Below are 8,515 nucleotides of genomic sequence, written 5' to 3' on the forward strand. Positions count from 1 at the left end.
ATATATATATATATATATATATTTATATCCTGCCCAACCTCAGTCAGTTCGTGTGTGTGTGTGTGTGTGTGTGTGTGTGTGTAAGGGGAAGGGGAAGGACAGGGGTCAACGTGTGGAGAGGTGGGATAGTGTGGGGTCAGCATCGAGTCAGATAAGATTATTATTATAAGAGCAGGTAGCCAGCCCAACATCCCTGTGTCAAAACTGCAGTAAAAAAAAGTGTAAACCGATTAGTATCCTTAGGTTGCATCCATCATCAGCTTTTGTTGCTTCCATTTCTTAATTATGATTACAGTGATTCTATCAAAGTACTGTTTTTCATTTTCAGTTAGGGGATATTTGTTCGTTTTAAAGTGTTTTGACTGAATTTAATGTTTCTTTATTCCTGTTGATAACCCATAAAGGTGTTTATAATAAACTAACATTAATAAGCATTTTGGGTGAAGATTAAATTCATGAATCCATAGTAGTGAAGTACACTCCAGGTGTTATTCATGCATGAGGCAGAGACATGAGCAACCAAGGCAAAAAAAAAAAAGATATGGAGGTTATGTTCCCTCCTGTTAATATGTGGCAAAGCCCTCGCCACCCTCAGAATGTAACCAGACCAGCAGTGGGCGGACTACTTGGGAGGAGCTGGTGGGGGCCTTACATTCTGATACTGTCACTGTGATGACATGGACTTCCCCAGAAACAGGAGGACCAATCTGAACATCAAAACCCTGGCAACAAGCTGGTTTCTCACTGAGGATCACAAAGATGTAATAGTGCATGGTGCATTAGGTTAGAAGGGTCCAGAAGTCATAACACCAATGGATGTTGCTTTGACCTCTGTTATTATGAGGTCATATGTAAAATGTAACATTTCTTCTGAAGTGGAAGATTTTTTTTTTGTTGGGATTTTCCCCCCTTTTTCTCCCCAGTTGTATCCAGCCAATTACCCCACTTTTTCTAAGCTGTCCCGGTCGCTGCTCCACCCCCTCTGCCGACCCGGAGAGGGCTGCAGACTACCACATGCCTTCTCCGATACATGTGGAGTCGCCAGCCGCTTCTCTTCACCTGACAGTGAGGAGTTTCGCCAGGGGGAATGTAGCGCGTGGGAGGATCAGGCTACCCCCCCCCCCGAACAGGAGCCCCAACCGACCAGAGGAGGCGCTACTGCAGCGACCATGACACACACCCACATCCGGCTTCCCACCCGCAGACACTGCCAATTGTGTCTGCAGGGACGCCTGACCAAGCTGGAAGTAACGCGAGGATTCGAACCGTAGATCCCCTTGTTGGTAGGCAACGGAATAGACCGTCACGCTACCCGGACGCCCCCGGAAGTGGAAAATTTAACCATATGGTGCCACGATAACAACCTCTCTCTAAATGTCAATAAGACAAAAGAAATCATTGTTGACTTTAGAGAGATCAGAGAAAATAACATTCCCTTTTCCATCAATGGGTCATCTGTTGAATTGCGGGCAGTTTCAGATTTCTCTGTTTACACGTCACAGACACCCTCACATGGTCTCTCAACACCAATTGCATCCCGGAGAAGTTACAGCAGAGACTATTTTCTGAGAAGTCTCTGGAGTTTTGGCATGAGTACCAGAACGCTTATGAACTTTTATGGCAGTACCATGGAGAGTGTGTTGACAGGCTGTATCACAGTGTGGTTTGGCAACCTGACTGCTCAGGACTGCAGACTGCTGCAAAGGACTGTAAAGACAACAGCAAAAACTATTGGCTTGGAACTACCACAACTTCATAACATTTACACCACTCTCTGCAAAAGAAAAGCCCAACACATCATTAAGGACACCACCCATCACACGTCTCAGTAATAGTTTCTTCCCACAGGCAGTCAGGTTGTTGAACAGCTGATGCACCCATATGCACCTTACATTGTTGTGTTATCATGTACTGTATACTGTATATCTATGTGGGTCTGTAGTGTTGTCTTTTTTGGAGACTGTGTGTCCTTTGTGTTAACGTGGAAAAAGCCAGATCACGGGAATCCCCTGTATTTCTAATGCACGTGACAATTAAGGAATTCTGCTTTTGGTTTCACATTAACCTCTAGGAGATCGGCCTCCTCCCTCTGGCTGGACTGCAGGGACACGCACCTTTGGTGCCAGAACTCACCTCCAGTGTTCTTCCTCTTCAGTTTAACCCTTGTTTTGTTCTGTTTATTTGTTTAGTTATTTTTTGAGGCCCTTTTCTAAAAGTGGTGTGCTGAGATTAAATTTCAACCCCATAACGCTCAGGATCCAAACAAGAGTTAAATGGTAGCAATTACCATGCACATTGGGTATGAAAAAAGTAAATCCATACCGAGTGTTATATGAGTCCCTGAATATGGCTACACCAGTATGACATATGCCTCACTGGGCAAGAGTGGCGATGCTTTCTCTCTTTTTTTCTTTCGATTTCCCCCCCTTTTTCTCCCCAATTGTAACTGGCCAATTACCCCACTCTTTCGAGCTGTCCCAGTTGTTGTTCCATCCCCTCTGCCGATCCGGGGAGGGCTGCAGACTACCACATGCCTCCTCCGACACGCGTGGAGTTGCCAGCCGCTTCTTTTCACCTGACAGTGAGGAGTTTCGCCAAGGGGGATGTAGCGCGTGGGAGGATCACGTTATTCCCCCTCCCCCGTGAACAGGCACCCCGACCGACCAGAGGAGGCGCCAGAAGAGGCGCTAGTGAAGCGACCAGGACACACATCCACGTCCACATCCACATCCAGCTTTCCACCCGCAGACACGGCCAATTGTGTGTGACGTCCGACCAAGCCGGAAGTAACACGGGGATTCGAACCGGCGACCCCCATGTTGGTACGCAGTGGAATAGACCGCTACACTACCCGGACGCCCCCAATGGTGATGCTTTTTAAATGATCCCTGCTTGGTCTCATATTGAGATGTGAGGTGTGAGCCTGTTAAAAAAACATGGTAATGTACTTATTGATCAATGGCTTCAGTGCTAACACTATAGCAGGAGAGCTGGTACTGTATAAATACATAGATCCATTGTCATGTGGACGGCTTAAGACGCCGTATCGGTGGAGCAGAGTTATGATTTGCGTGCGAGTGTCATCGTGCGCGCGTCTTTAAGTGTGAGTGTATGACAGAGGGATGAGTATACGACAGGGTTTATCCGTTGTCATTTTGTGTTTCTCCCACAGGATTAGACTTGAGTCTTATTAATGAAAAACTCATCAGATATCAGAGCAGCTCCCTAAGGGGCCAACAAGGGTTATGAGACACAGGTCAGATTAATCCGTTAAAAAACGATGTGTGCGTGTGTGTGTGTGCGTGCGTGCGTGCGTGCGTGCGTGTATGTGCGCGCGTGTGACGGCGGGCAAGAGAGAGAAAACGCAAGAAAGAGAGGGATGGCGAGAGATGGAGTAGAGTGGGTATTTAATTTCCCAAGATGAGGGATTAGCACTAGCAGAATTTGATCATTCAGCTCTGATCTCAGAATGTTCAATCACAGCTTATCCCAAATATTAAACTCTTGTCTGTCTTTTGTCCCCACCTCTCACGCTCTCTCACCACACACACACACATACACACACACACACGGTCATTTGCACCGTTTGCACACTCCATTTCAGCTGCCGAAGTTCTCACTGAATAAAATTGCCCCGCTGACCCTGCTCTCAGGGTGGTGGTAAGTGTGGGTGTCAGCCACCTGGTGTCGCCCCGGAGGGAGGGGTGAAAGAGAGGGCCACGGTAGGGATGGGGTGGGGGAGAGCTCAACTGGGGGGAGGGGGGGACTGTGGGGTCGGGGGGTGGGGGGGCTGGCGTCTTATGGAAGCGGCTCAGGAGAGTAAATTAAAAAACTGTTACGTCTAATCTGGAGCACCAAGAACAAGTGGCACACGCGTCGAAATCTGAACCCTGATCCTTCGTGTTAACATGGATCAGCTGAGCGCGCGAGCACACACACACACACACACACACACACACACACACACACACACACACACACACACACACACACACACACACACACACACACACACACACACAGAAACATTCCCTGCTGATAAATACCCAATGATTGTGTCCTGGGCAGGATGGAGGGATGGAGAAAGGGAGGGGAGAAGTGAGTGAGTGAGTGAGTGAGCGAAGGGGGGAGGGGGTAGAGAAGGAAAGTACACTGATCTGCACTCTCATTTTCTGCCTGGAGATCAGCCCCGCGACATGTGGGTCACATCATTACTGCAATCTTCCGCTTGTTCATTCCCAGCTTACAGGGTTTAGAGGGACGGACCTCCCAGCGTGTGCACACACCCACGCGCGGGCGCACGGGCACAGATGTAAGCGCTGACAATGGTACAAGTCTAACAAGTGTGAACGGACCACTACGAAACCGTGTCAGAAGGTTGTGCTTTCAGCGTAACACGTTGCGGGCTAACCTGATGAAGATGAGCAGCACTTCCTCGCTGTTTCGTGAAAGCTCGAGTCAGCGCAAGTGTCCAGAGTTGTGTGTTCCTGCATGAGGAGCGATGGAGCCGAGTTTGTATTTTGCATCGCCAGACAATGAAATGCAGTTTAAGTGCATGAAAGACCTTACAATACTGCAGTTAACCGTATGATATAAGATATTAGATATGAGATACAGGATTTGACTGAATGCAGTTAGTAGCGCTGAACTCTTTCACATGCCATGATGCAGCTGCATCGCCCTCTGGTGGCGAAGATGAGGTTTTACCATTAAAGGGACTATAAATAAAGTGAATAAAATGGTCACCTACAAATGAGTTGAAAATGTTTTTTTTTCTTTGTGTTTTGCTTATTTTTGTTTACTTGTGCAAATAAAAATAGCAAATTAGGCTCAGACACAATATACATTATCAGCCTTCTTTTAATTCTAACGAACGTCCACATCGCTGCAAACAAGGCTGCAAAACAAAAACCTAACAAACCTAACTTTTGAATTTTTGTATCTTTCTTTGAAGCTTACCTGGACCGTGTCAAACAGTACGCATCTGAAAGCTGTCCAAACCAAATCGATGATTGAAGAACTTGGCATTTAATTTCACTTTTGCGACCCCGGCTATTTTGCGGTTTCCAATATGTTTTAAGGTGTATTATTTAGTTTGTGTTTTCCTATTGTGTGTATTTATTTTGAGCACAAAACCTTCATTTTAATTTCTTTTTTAAATTAACTCCAGAATAGCAGTTTCACTTATCGACCTGAAGGGGGCACTCTGAAACCATATACTTCAGGGCAGATGGGACGCGCCGATTGACCGGCCGACTTGTGTAAGAGGTAAACTCGGATAATTAGTCGACTTTCTCTCAAGTCATACACAATCAGTCAAGTTGGTTAGCGCTCCGTTGCGTTGTTAATCTTCCTACCGCACTAAGCTCGTCAGCTCTCGCTTGAGTCTTAACTCATCATCGATAGACAACGCGGACGTCTTTGGTACCCGGGGTTTACCTGTGCGCGTGGAGGGGAGCGGCAGGTAGATTGTTTTTGGCAGATCCGTCACAGTTCATTCAAAGAGGACGCCGTCTAAAAACTCTGCTCCAGGTGAGGCTCGAACTCACAACCTCGGCATGGCTCTGCTGAATACTGTCGTATAAGTACCGCGCGCTAACCGATTGCGCCACTGGAGCTCCGCCACTGCCGGGCCGCATAACTCTCAAACACTATCAGTGCGGCGACATCATGGCTTTTAACGAGTTCCGTGTCGTTTTGTTTCATATCTGTCAACATCTGTGCGACAGTCAGGCGCGATGCGGATGGGTCCCCCAAAGCCCTGCTGAAACGAAAAGTTGACTGCACCGGACTCGCCCACGTTTCCTGTGGTGGCCGCTGTGAGCGCTGCTGCGCCTTCAGAGAGGACACCAGTCGCTGCAAAGAACCCATCTTTTTATGTGACTTTGTTATCTTTTGCCAGTATATTATGTCTGTGTAATGTGCCTTGCATAGTGCGTGTACGTAGCCAGGTGACGTCATGAGGGCGGACCAGTGAAAGCAGCTGGTGAGTTGGGACGAAAACCTGCACCCCACACGGTGCCCATCGTGGAGGGTAGGCTGTCACTGTTGTGTGTACCGCACTGGCTTCGAGAAAGTTGGAGGAAATCGAATGACATTTCAAAATTCATTATCTGGGAATAGAGACCCTACTTTTTATTACTCTGTAATTTATGCTAAGCACTGCTGTCGCTGAAAGTCAGACAAATTAAAGCTACTCTGTCTAGATGTTCCAAATTGAACTTTTAATGATCGTTCTAATGAGATTTTGGTCAGTCACCCCAACTAAAACCCGGAGGAGGAGAGTTTGCTCCCCGTGTATAGTTATGAATAGCTGCGTGCTTTGCACAGACGTGAAAACCTGAATAGATCCAACAGATCAGTGAACACGTCAACAGGGGGTTTTATGTGATGTCTTCTTCTTTCAAAGCAGAGCTTCATAAATATTTCATTGTACAATCTGATGTTGTCAAACACCATATTTCTCTCTGACATATGCACACACACGCACATGCACACACACACCACTTTATCCCTAAAGGCAGGCTGCAAACTTTGAGAATGTGATTTGTGTACCAAATGCGCTCTCTGTTCTCCATCACTGTTCTGGGGTGTCACAGCTTTGTAATGATATTTTTCAACATCTCACATAGACCACCCCTGGAATCAGTCAGATGCCATTTATCACACTCACCCTCAAGAATAACGGAAGGCCTGAGAGAGAGAGAGAGAGAGAGAGAGAGAGAGAGAGAGAGAGAGAGAGAGAGTCCCCTGAAGCAGCTGGCTCTGAGACTCACTAACCCTTTAACAAATACTAAGACCAACCAACCTCAGGCCAGCACTGCATCCCAAACAAATATTACGATAAATCAGGCTATAAAACAAAGCAAGAACAATTATCTGAAACATTGGAACGCTGAAATCAAAATTCAAAACAAACACGTCCGCGGTGGCGTAGCGGTCTAAGCGTCGGCTTGGTGTCGTTGCAGTTGCCCACTGGGGACTGGGGTTCGCGCCCCGGTCTCGTCAGATCCGACTATGGCCGGACTCGATGAAGCAGCAATCATTGGCAACGCTGTCTTCGGGAGGGGGGTGGAGTCGGCTTGTGTTCGTCATGTGAATGCGTCTCTGTGCGTCTCTGTGTGTGTCGGAAAAGCAGTGGTTCGGCTTGGATTCGCCTTGTCACGAAAGTGGGGAGGCGCTTTCCTTCGAGACTGCCGACCGGAGAGATGCAGTTGGCGAACGCATGCAATACGAGGGTGGGTGTTTGAATTAAAATAGGGATCAATTGGCCACTAAATTGGGAGAAAAAAGGGGAAAATCAGAAAAAAAAAAATTCAAAACAAACTAGAAGTCTATCGGGCCCTAAAAACAAACTATGATTTGGAAGAATACCTCTTAACTGTCAGAGACAGGAAGCAGCGACAGATCCTCACCAAATACAGGCTCAGTGACCACAGTCTAGCCATTGAAAAGGGGAGACACAAAAAGACGTGGCTGCCAAAAGAGCAACGAACATGTGGTCAGTGCATGACAGATGAGGTGGAGACAGAGGGGCACTTCCTCCTTAAATGTGACAAATTTGAAAAACAGCACAGGGCTTTTGTCAAGGAACTGGAACATGTGATTCCAGAGTACCAGGAAATGGAGGACGCAGGTAAGCTGCGGGTGGTCCTGGGAGGGGGGCCAGTGGCGAGCATTGCAGCAAGATTCATATTATCTTGCCACAACCTGAGAGACAGTGGGTGACGACACCTATTGCTACGGTTGTTGTTTAATATCATAATCATTGTTGTTGTTGCTGTTATTATTATAATCATTGTTGTATTGTGTTGTTGTTTTACATGCTTTGGCAATATGTACACAAACGTATGTCATGCCAATAAAGCACATATTGAATTGAATTGAATTGAATTGAATTGAATTGAGAGAGAGAGAGAGAGAGAGAGAGAGAGAGAGAGAGAGAGAGAAAGAGAGAGAGAGAGAGAGAGAGAGAGAGAGAGAGAGAGAGAGAGAGCGAGCGAGCGAGCGAGCGAGCGAGCTGCTTGAATACACTGCAGAGTTCGCAGAATGAATAAGGAAACCATAACCTGGCATTGTGTCATTTTTATTAGTCATATTCATAATTCAACACGACATACAGGAAACACCAACATAAACATTCTGAATGAAGAAGGAGAAATTCTCTGACCCATCGGTCAGCAGAGGTTCTAGCCTCGAAGACATGCGGCGACGGTGCCAGTTTAGAACTCAAGAGAGAAAACACACCTACAGGCCCGGATCCAGGAGCGAGTTTCTGAGGCAACTTACGTGGGACTGACTGCCACTCAGTGGGGGAGAGCAGTTTGCAAATGTGAGATGTTTGATGTAGGCTGTAGGGAGTAAGGTGAAATAGTGTGCTGAAAAAAAGAAAAAATAAGTCGGATTGATAGCAAATTACAAAAGGTTTGCCGGCTAAAATGTCCTCTTTTTGTTGCCTCAGAATATCACCCATGCATCAGTGCCTCAAGGGCAACATGACAGTCCCATGCCCTTC

The 8,515-nt window shown here is 46.8% G+C and overlaps 1 non-coding gene across 1 annotated transcript; it reads right to left on the reverse strand.

The window, feature by feature from the left end:
• Positions 1–5,524: 5,524 nt before the first annotated feature.
• Positions 5,525–5,618, reverse strand: trnai-uau (transfer RNA isoleucine (anticodon UAU)). Its single transcript has 2 exons — positions 5,581–5,618; positions 5,525–5,560 (listed from the first exon to the last, which is right to left on the reverse strand). It is a non-coding gene; the product is annotated as a tRNA-Ile (tRNA).
• Between the last annotated feature and the right edge of the window lie 2,897 nt (positions 5,619–8,515).

Source organism: Lampris incognitus, chromosome 17 (genome assembly GCF_029633865.1).
Source record: "Lampris incognitus isolate fLamInc1 chromosome 17, fLamInc1.hap2, whole genome shotgun sequence".
Taxonomy (NCBI): Eukaryota; Metazoa; Chordata; class Actinopteri; order Lampriformes; family Lampridae; genus Lampris; species Lampris incognitus.